We start from the raw sequence: 11680 nt of genomic DNA, 5'->3' as shown, positions 1-11680 counted from the left end.
AGTGTCCTTCTTTGTCTCTTGTAATAGTCTTTATTTTAAAGTCTATTTTGTCTGATATGAGAATTGCTACTCCAGGTTTCTTTTGATTTCCTTTTTCATGGAATATCTTTTTCCATCCCCTCACTTTCAGTCTGTACGTGTCCCTAGGTCTGAAGTTGGTCTCTTGTAGACAGCATATATACGGGTCTTGTTTTTGTCTCCATTCAGCCAGTCTATGTCTTCTGGTTGGAGCATTTAATCCATTTACATTTAAGGTAATTACTGATATACATGTTCTTATTACCATTTTCTTAATTGTTTTGTGTTTGTTTCTGTATGTGTTTTCCTTCTCTTTTGTTTCGGGCATAGAGAAGTTCCTTTATCATTTGTTGTAAATCTGGTTTGGTGGTGCCGTATTCTGTTTACTTTTGCTTGTCTGTGAAGCTTTTTATTTCTACATCGAATCTGAATGAGATCGTTGCTGGGTAGAGTAATCTTGGTTGTATGTTTTTCCCTTTCTTCGCTTTAAATATGTCCTTCTACTCCCTTCTGGCTTGCAGAGTTTCTTCTGAAAGATCAGCTGTTAACCTTAAGGACATTCCCTTGTATGTTATTTGTTGTTTTTTCCTTGCTGCTTTTAATATTTTTTCTTTATATTTAATTTTTGATAGTTTGATTAATATGTGTCTTGGCCTGTTTCTCCTTGTATTTATCCTGTATGGTACTCTCTGCACTTCCTGTACTTGACTATTTCCTTTCCCATGTTACTGAAGTTTTCAACTATAATCTCTTCAAATATTTCCTCAGTCCTTTTTTTTTTTTCTCTTCTTCCTCTGGGACCCCTATATTCCGAATATTGGTGCATTTAATGTTGTCCCAGAGGTCTGTGAGACTGTCCTCAATTCTTTTGTTTCTTTTTTCTGCATTCTGCTCTGTGGTTGTTTTTTCCACTCTTTTATCTTCCTGGTCACTTATCCGTTCTTCTGCCTCAGTTATTCTGCTATTGATTCCTTCTAGAGATTTTTTGATTTCATTTATTTTGTTGTTCATCATTGTTTGTGTGCTCCTTAATTCTTCTAGGACCTTGTTAAACGTTTCTTGTATTTTCTCCATTCTATTTCCAAGATTTTGGATCATCTTTACTATTATTACTCTGAATTCTTTTTCAGGTAGACTGCCTATTTCCTCTTCATGTGTTTGGTCTGGTGGGTTTTTACCTTGCTCCTTCATCTGCTACATATTTCTCTGTCTTCTCATTTTGTTTAACTTGTTGTGTTTGGGGTCTCCTTTTTAAAGGCTGTATGTTCATAGTTCCCATTGTTTTTGATGTCTGCCCCCAGTGGTTAAGTTCGTTCAGTGGCTTTTGTAGACTTCCTGGTGGAAGGGCCTAGTGCCTGTATTCTGGTGGATGAGGCTGTATCTTCTATTTCTGGTGGGCAGGGCCACATCCCATGGTGTATTTTGGGGTGTCTGTGAACTTAGTATGATTTTAGGTAGCCTCTCTGCTAATGCGTGGAGTTGTGTTCCTGTCTTGCTAGTTGTGTGGCATGGGGCGCCCAGGACGAGGGTTTGCTGGCCTTTGGGTGGAGCTGGGTCTTAGCATTGAGATGGAGATCTCTGGGAGAGCTCTCACCGATTGATGTTACGAGGGCTGGGAGGTCTCTGGTGGTCCAATGTCCTGAACGTGGCTTTCCACCTCAGAGGCCCATGTCTGTCCCCATGCCAGATCACCAAGATTCTGTCAGTCACACAGCTCAGGAGAAAAGTGAGAAAAAAATAAATTAAAAAAAAGTAAAAAAATATTATTAAAATAAATATAATAATAACAAAAAAAGAAAGAAGAGAGCAACCAAACCAATAAACAAATCCACTAATGATAACAAGCACTAAACACTAAGCTAAAATAAACCTAAAAACTCTGAAACAAACAAGCCACAGACAGAAAACACCAAGTCTACACTCGCTCCCAAAATCCACCGCCACAATTTTGGGATGATTATTTGTCTATTCAGGTATTCCCCAGATGCAGGGTACATCGAGTTGTTTGTGGGTATTTAATCTGCTGCTCCTGAGGTTGCAGGGAGAAATTTTCCTTTCCCTTCTTTGTTCACACAACTCCTGGGGATCAGCTTTGATTTTGGTCCCACCTCTGCATGTAAGTTGTCCTCAGGCATCTGTTCTTCATCCAGACAGGAGGGGGTTAAAAAGTTGGCTGATTAGGCGGCTCTTGCTCATTCAGGTCTGGGGGACAGAGGGGTACTGTAGTCATAACTGGAATGTGGGGAGAGCCTGCAGCAGCAGAAGCGTGACTTTGCAACAGCTTGGGGTGAGCTGTGTGTTCTCCTGGGGAAGGTGTCCCTGGATCACGAGACCTTGGCAGTGGCAGGTGGCACAGGCTCTCAGGGAGTGGTGTGTGGATAGTGACCTGTGGTTGCACACAGGCTTCTTGGTGGTTGCAGCAGCAGTGTTGGCGTTTCATGCCATGTCTGGGCTCCGAGCTAATAGCCGTGGCTCACGACCATCACTGAAGCTCGTTTAGGGGGTGCTCTGAATCCCCTCTCCTCATGCAGCCCAAAACAATTGTCTCTTGCCTCTTAGTCAGGTCCAGACTTTTTCCTGGACTCCCTCCTGGCTAGCTGTTGTGCACTAACCCCTTCAGGCTGTGTTCACACAGCCAACACCAGTTCTCTCCCTGCAATCTGACCTCCAAAGCCTGAGCCTCAGCTCCCAGCCCCATCCACCCTGGTGGGTGAGCAGGCAAGCCTCTCTGGCTGGTGAGTGCTGGTCGGCACCGATCCTCTGTGCGGGAATCTCTCTGCTTTGCTCTCTGCACCCCTGTTGCTGCACTCTCCTCCATGGCTCTGAAGCTTCCCACCCCCCATCTCCACCAGTGAAGGGGCATCCTAGTGTGTGGAAACTTTTCCTCCTACAGAGCTCCCTCCCAGAGGTTCACTTCCTGTCCCTATTCTTTTGTCTCTGTTTTTTCTTTTTTCTTTTGCCCTACCCAGGTACATGGGGATTTTCTTGCCTTTTGGGAAGTCTGAGGTCTTCTGCCAGCTTTCAGTTGGTGTTCTGTAGGAGTTGTTACACATGTAGATGTATTTTTGATGTATTTGTGGTGAGGAAGGTGATCTCCACATCTTACTCCTCCACCATCTTGAAGGTCCCCCCCTGTTTAGTATATTTTTATATTTTCTATTTCTTTGTTGAAGTTCTCACTGTGTTCCTCTATTCTTCTCCCACATTTGGTCAGCCTCTTTATGACCATTAATTTTTTTTAATTGAAATATAGTTGATTTACCACTCAGGTGTACAGCAAAGTGATTCATTTATATATATATATATATTTCAGATTCTTTTTCATTGTAGGTTATTACAAGGTATTGAATACAGTTCATTCTCTGTGTTATGCAGTAGGTCCTTGTTGTTTATTTTATATATAGTGGTGTGTATCTGCTAATTCCAAATTCCTAATTTATCCCTCCCCTACCCCTTTTCCCCTTTGGTAACCAGAAGTTTGTTTTCTATGTCTGTGAGTCTATTTTTGTTTTGTAAATAAGTTCATTTTCATCATATTTTTAGATCCCACATGTAAGTTATATCGTATGATGTTTGTCTTTCTCTGTCTGACTCACTTAGTATGATAATATCTAGGTCCATCGATGTTGCTGCAAATGGCAGTATTTCATTCTTTTTTATGGCTGAGTAATATATATATATATATACATGTGTGTGTGTATATATATATATATATACACATATATATATATCTCACATCTTCTTTATCCGTTCATTTTTTTGGGTTGACATTTAGATTGTTTCCATGTATTGGCTATTGTAAAGAGTGCTGCAATGTTCATTCAATGTGCACGTAACCTTTCAAACCATGTTTTTCTCCAGATATATGCCCAAGAGTCAGACTGCTGGATCATATGGTAGCTCTATTTTTAGTTTTTTCAAGGAAGGTCTGTACTTTTCTTCCATAGTGGCTGTACCAATTTACATTCCCACCAACACTGGGAGGTTTCCCTTTTCTCTACACACTTTCCAGCATTTATTATTTGTAGACATTTTGATGATGGCTGTTTATACAGGTGTGAGGTGATATCTTATTGTGGCTTTGATTTGCATTTCCCTAATAATTAGCAATGTCGAGCATCTTTTCTTTTCATGTGCCTGTTAGCCATGTGGATGTCTTCTTTGGAGAAATGTATTTTAATTCTTTTCTTTCCATTACTTTTAATTCTTTATCAAGTAGATTTTTTATCTCCATTTTGTTTAGTTCTTTTTCTGAATGTTTTCTTGTTTTTTTCTCAATCAAAACATATTCCTATGTCTCCTTATTTTGCCTACTTCTCTGTTTTTGTTTGTATGTACTAGGTAAATTAGTAACCTCTCTTGGTCTTGAAGGTGTGGCCTTATGTAGATGTTTTGTGAACCCAAAAAGACACATGCCAAGACACATTATAATTGTGTTCAGAAGCACAATTATGCCTGACCACTAGAGCCAGACACTCAAAGTGTACTCCTTATGTGTGCTGCATGCCCCCTCCTGTTATTTCAGGCCTTTGACTGCTGTTCCAGCACCCTGGTGGGTGGGACTCTCTTCTGGCCCAGCTGTGGAATCTGGCTGCAATTATTGCAGCATGCTGGTGAGTTGGTTTATTGCCTAGCCAGCTGTCAAGACTGGCTGAGGTGTAGGGGTTGGCTTTCAGTGGGACATGCCCACTGGTGCTAAATGATTAGAGGGAGAGTTATAAAATAGCACACACCAGCACTGGCATTAATAAAGTAGCCTGAGGTTTCAAAAATGGCTCCCACCAGTGTCTCAGTCGCTGGGGAGCATTCCTTCTCATTCCTGCCTCTCTGGCAGACACTTCAAGTTTGGTAAGTGGATCCCCTTCACCTGTAGCTTATGCACTTTTCAAACTGGTGTTTTTGCACTGTTTTCTGGGTTGAGTCAGTGTGCAAGCCCTTTAAGAGTGTGTTTTCTGTTCCCTGCAGTTCTATAATTTTGCTCATTGTATTCCTTGTTGGTTTTCAAAGCCAGTTGTTTTGAGGGTTCATCTCTTTTGTGCAGAATCTAAGGTTTGTGGTGCCTGATGTGGTGCTCAAATCCTTAGTTCCTCAGGGTAAAATCTCTACCTTTGTGATCCCTCCTGACTGTTGATCACTGTGACTGAGTTTTTTTTCCCCTTGACAAGACCATATCTCTTCCTCTCCTATCTGTATCAATACTGTCCTTTTACCCTTTGTTGTGGAGGTTCTGTTGCTCTGTTCATCCAGTTTTCAGGTCCCTTTCAGTGGGAATTATCCCATATGTAGTTGCAGATTTGTTGTGTCTGTGGAAAGAGGTGAGTTCAGGATCTTCGTATGCTACCATCTTGATTCCTCCTCCTTATCAGCTTTTAATCATTCACCTGTTCAACAAATAACTTTTGAGTAGTTTACTATGCTCTTGGCCCTTTATTGAACCCTGGAGATATGACCCAGATGTGAATCAAAGTAGGCATGACCACTGCCTCATAAAGGTTATATGTAGAATCGCATATTGCTGTATTTGAGGGGGGCAATGTAGGGTAGAAAGCAGGCATTGATATAAAACCCTTTACTACTCGAATTATCACTTACTTTGCATTCCCTGGGATAGCAGAAACATTCAATTTAGTTGTTCATAATGCAAGCATCGTCTTTTTAAAAAAGTACTTTATCCAGACCTGAAATAGGCTTAAGATGGGTTGTTGAATACAATAACTAATATTCAGTTTCCAATAATTAGAGAGCAAAAGTCTAAAATAACATCTCCTTATGTCTGTGCCATTTTTAGTGTTTCCATACTGTGGACCTGACCTGAGACTCAGTGATTATTCATAATAGAGCAAATGTCACATCAGCTTTGAACATTTAATAAAACAAGGCAGCTTTGATCTCTCTCAAAATGTTGTTTTCATTGATTCCATTTGCAGTAAACATTACCGTACTCTCAGCAGGGAGCTCTCATTAAATCCTGAGACTGCGTTGCTCTGAGAAAAACTTGCCAGCAACCATTAACCCAATCCTCTGTGTTCTGTGCAGCCTCAGGTGGTGACCTTCCCTGTCTTGTCAAAACATTTCAAAGACTCTAGCTCTTTGTCCACTAACATTCCAGTCATCCAGGTGCACAGGATCATGAGTGGTAAAATAACTTTCATTTAGCTTTTTTATCCCCACACATTTTACAATCTAGTGGATGATCTTCGCCACCTCCCAAATCAATATTTTTTCTATAGAAGAGTCATGGATATTCTGGTTGGAGTGGTGGCTAGGAGCATTTCTTGACTTACTTGTAATATTAAAATTGCACACTTTATGATTAGATCATTACTAAACCCTAGTTTCCTTTGATTTCTTGAGATTTTGGGAAATGGGTAGACTTTTTGTTGTTGTTGTTTTATAAGGGTCTGGCATGGAGGAATTGCTTTCAGAGGAAATAAAAAAGAAACTTAGTTAAATTTTTCCTGTTATGTTCATATGAAATAGCAATTATCCTGGACAGAAAATTACCTTTATCATTTCCAAAATATCTGGATGACTCACTGTGTAATCGAAGCGTTTCTCCCTCCCACTCACACACGTGCTACCATATTCATACAAACAGACATGAATACAGAAACTTAATATTGGAGAAAATCAGAAATTGACTATAGAGCTCTCCATTCACCAAGAATTGACTTTGCTTTCCCTCAGAGATGGCACATTCTCGAAGAAAAGAGCACAAAGTCCATTAAATCTAATAGAATATACTATATCCAAACTGTTGAAAATTGTTTGGGAAGCTGGAAGTCAGATTGCCACTAGGAAGCATGAAAGTTGCTCGAGAGGCTTTTGATTAATGTGTCAGTTATAAAGAAAAAATATTTGGTTGAAATAGAACAAAATGATATCAGCCACATGGTCTTTCAGAATGGCCATAGGCTGCGAATAAAAAGGCTTGGTTTCTCATCTCAGTTTTTCCATTTATTAACTAGGTGACATTTTACAAGACACACTACTTTGTACATCATAGGTACTGAAGTATGACACAGAAGGAAAAAAGGTGGTCTATGGTTATGTTGTCTCATTTAGGTTAAAACCTTACAGAAGATTCACGTCCAAACACCATCAGCTGTAATATAATTGCTGTAAATAAAGGTAACAATAAAGTGTTCAAAATGTCTAAAAGAAAAGAGAGATTTATTTATCCTTAGGAGATAAGGAAAGACTTTAAAGTAGACATAACACTAAAGTGGACCTTGAAAGAAATGTAGAATTTTGCCAGGGGGAAAAATAGTGGAAAATGTGCAAAAACACGGTAATTTGAAAAAGCATGGGATATTTGGGCAACACGAACAGTTTCTCCAACATTTTTTTCTGACTATTTGCTTGAGGGCAATGATGACAGTTTTTAGTTAAGGTTCCTTCTTGGAAATAATTCCTTAAGCCCAGCTAAGGTAAACCTAGCCCCATTGTAAAAAAATGCTGTGTGTGGCAACCCATGAGTTGTAAAAAAAAACCCCAAAATCAAAAGACAACTGATGATTGCAGTAGTGATTGTTAAGGATTCAGAGAAGCAGGTTCTCTCTAGTGAAAGAAACCTCTTCTGTGGACTGGTCATGTCACATCATTTTGGATTCTTATCTGAAATTTCATAAGCACATATTTTTTTGCTGTGTCAAACATCATTATCTACTCTCTACTTCTCTACATTTTGCTTCAGAATCCCATCCATGGGTACCTGACATATCTTTTAGCCAATGCAAGATGTGCTGCATATAACATGATCAAGGCAACATAACACCTACATTCTGAGACAACACAGCTTTTTTTAAATAAAAGGTTTTATTGGGAACAAATAAGGTAATTTTAATACTTTGTAAACAACCGTAATTATTCAAGCAGCTCCTCTCCTGACCATACCTTCCACACATAGTTTTGACAATACTAGAGCTCAGTATCACTCACATTTTGTTTCTAAACACAACTAAAGAGCATAAAGTGAAGCATCAGTGGTATATTATAGTCCTAATGATATATTGGCACAGACTCCAAAATCAAGGACCAGTTGAATTTCTCCTTTATGTTGGAGAATTCAACATTATAGAAGTCTATTTCTAGACAATGAGACCCGTAGCCTCAAAGAGCATTATGTAAGGTGTTGGAACTACTTGTGGTCCTTTATTTTTTTTTTCTTAAACTGGAAAGGTCATAAGTATTTGAATTGTGGTAAATAGGATGATTGATATAATGCATTTTTTTAATAGTAATCTTTTATTTATTTATTTATTTATTTATTTATTTATATATATATTTTTTGGCTGTGTTGGGTCTTCGCTTCTGTGCGAGGGCTTTCTCTAGTTGCGGCAAGCGGGGACCACTCCTCATCGCGGTGCGTGGGCCTCTCACCATCGCGGCCTTTCTCGTTGCGGAGCACAGGCTCCAGACGCGCAGGCTCAGCAGTTGTGGCTCACGGGCCCAGTCGCTCCGCGGCATGTGGGATCTTCCCAGACCAGGGCTCGAACCCGTGTCCCCTGCATTGGCAGGCAGACTCTCAACCACTGCGCCACCAAGGAAGCCCTGATATAATGCATTTTAATGTATCCTCAAATTAACCTTATAAACACTGGATCTATTCAAGATGCAAGATGTCAGCACTCAACAGTATTAGTTGTGAACTTAATTAACAGGCCATTATTTAACATCCTCTTTGGTCTCCAGGAGTTATTGTATTCTATAACTGAACTATTGTGAAAAACCACTTAATCTCTCTGAGACTCAGTTTCTTCATCAAAAACATGGAGAAAATAATTCCCACCTTTCAAACCTGTTTGAGGAAAAATGAGATCACATAAATGAAGTGTCCAGCATAGAGACTGGCACATAATTACATGGTTAATTAATGATAGCTATCTAAAAGAGATGAACGGGACTTTCAAAAGCTATGTGTTATTTGGGTAAAAAGTATGCCTGGCTAACCCTACTCCTATTTCAGTAACTCATAACCATGGAAACTCATCAAAAACAGAACACTGACTCATAGGGCCTCCTAGCTTATGTAACAGGGCCTTCTACTATAGAAGATAAGTCAAAGTTGCTGGTTACATAGAGCTCTCAAGAAGGATTTTAATGTTTCTCTGTATCTTTGCATATGACATTTCCATTTATATCTATCCTGAAAATGTTAGAATGGAAAATAAGAATTAAATTGAAAGAAATACTCAAACAGTGTTTACTGATAGATTTCACTTACGTGCTGTGCAACATAACCAACTATAATACAAAGGTTCTATGTAATTCTTTTTATGACACTTCTTCACATGACCTTATTTTAACTTTTCTAAAGGTTATAAGTGAAAATGACATCAGGTCATACTTTTAATCACCAGCACTTTACCTCAGGCAATTACAGCCTAATCTTACTGTTTTGACTGATAAGGAAGAACCAGTTTTAATTGTTGAAAAGGCTGAATTATTAACTATTATATCTATTTAGTCAACAAATATTTATTAAGCACTTATTATTTATTATGTAAAGGACAAAGGTGAAAAGGTAACAATCCTTGTCCTCCAGGATATACAATATCTTAGGACAATTCAGGAAAGCTCCCAAGTATAGATAATATAAAGATTATAGCTATAAAGACATGGCCATGCAAATAACTACAGAAGGTCCAGAAGAGGGAGGTGTCATAGCAGGTACAAGAAGAGACAACCAAGACAAATGATTGACCTCATGTGCCAGTGTAAAGCTTGAACTCATGCTAAAATCAAATATATTTCTACCACCACCTAACTTCAACATACATAATTTTTGCTCTTCTACTAACTAGAAATGGTTAGAATAGGTATGGAAACTCTTCTTTTTTGACTTAAAGTAGAATTTCATCATGAGTGTAGCTCCTTCCTAAAAAACCTTCATACTATTTTTCTTTCAATACCAATGGTTCTCAACCTAACTGTACATTAGATTAACCCAGGAAACTTTTTAAAAAATACCAATCCCAAGAGCCCAATTCCAGATCAATTAAATTAGAATCTACTTGATAATGACTTATCCCAGCATATTGTAAGTATATTCTTTTATTCAGCATGTCAGAGCTGTCACAGACCCCCATAAAGTGACAATTATTTTGATAGATATTGAATCGTTCATCGTGGTAACATTTATGACTTTGAACCTGATTTTAATTTGATACATGATAGATAAATGTGTCAGGTTCTGCATCATACAAGTTTGGTTTGCTGTATAAGATAATTTGTCTGCTCAGCTTCGGCCATGGTCTTCATTCACATAGTCAGGTAGACATCGGTCATGTTCTTATGCAAGTATCAGTATCCTTTTGTTATTAAACCCTTAAGATTACATGAATTGGCTTTATAGATAGTTACATCTATAAATATACTACTTTTCCTACAAGTGAGAGGTATTGGGAGCCAGATCTAAAGTTGCAGCAGGATAACGTAGGTAAAATTTCAGACTATACCACAAAGCTACAGTAGTCAAAACAGTATTGTACTGGTACAGAAACAAGTACATAGATGAATGGAACAGGATAGAAAGCCCAGAGAGAAACCCATGCACCTGTGGTCACTTAATCTATGACAAAGGCAAGAATATACAATAGGGAAAAGACTGTCTCTTCAATAAGTGGTGCTGGGAAAACTAGAAAGCTACATGTAAAAGAATGCAATTAAAACTTTCTCTAACACTGTATACAAAAATAAACTCAAAATGAAATACAGACCTAAATGTAAAACCAGATAACATAAAACTCCTAGAGGAAAACACAGGCAGAACATTCTGTGACATAAATCAGAGCCATACTTTTTGGATCCACCTTCAAAAAAAAAGAAGAAAAGCAAAAATAAACAAATGGGACTTAATTAGACTTAAAAGCTTTTGCACAGCAAAGAAAACCATTGACAAAATGAAAAGACAACCTACTGAATGGGAGAAAATATTTGCAAATGATATGACCAATAAGGGGTTAATATCCAACATATATAAACAGCTCATACAACTCAGAATCAAAAAAAACCAAAACCCCAGTTAAAACATCGGCAGAAGACCTAAATAGACATTTTCCCAAAGAGGACATGCAGATGGCAAACAGGCACATGAAAAGGTGCTCAACATCATTAATCATCAGGGAAATGCAAATCAAAACCATGAGATATCACCTCACACCTCTCAGAATGGCTATCATCAAAAAGAACACAAATAAAAAATATTGGCAAGGATGTGGAGAAAAGGGAACCCTTGCACACTGTTGGTGGGAATTTAGATTGGTGCAGCCACTGTGAAAAACAATATGGAGATTTCTCAAAAAGCTAAAAATAGAACTACTATATGACCCAGCAATTCCACTCATGGGTATATATCCAAAAACACTAATTCAAAAAGACACAAGCACCCCAATAGTCATAGCAGCATTATTTACAATTGCCAAGGTATGGAAGCAACCTAAGTGTCCAACAACAGATGAATGAATAAGTAAACAGATGGAATACTACTAAGCCATCAGGATAAATGAAATTTTGCCATTTGCAGCAACATGGATTGACTTGGAGAGTATTATGCTAAGTGAAATAAGTCACACAGAGAAAGACAAATACTATATAATACCCCTTATATGTGGAATCTAAAAATTACAACAAACTAGTGATATAACAAAAAAGAAGCAGA

Source organism: Balaenoptera musculus, chromosome X, assembly GCF_009873245.2.
Source record: "Balaenoptera musculus isolate JJ_BM4_2016_0621 chromosome X, mBalMus1.pri.v3, whole genome shotgun sequence".
Taxonomy (NCBI): domain Eukaryota; kingdom Metazoa; phylum Chordata; class Mammalia; order Artiodactyla; family Balaenopteridae; genus Balaenoptera; species Balaenoptera musculus.
This window is presented reverse-complemented; position numbering follows the sequence as displayed.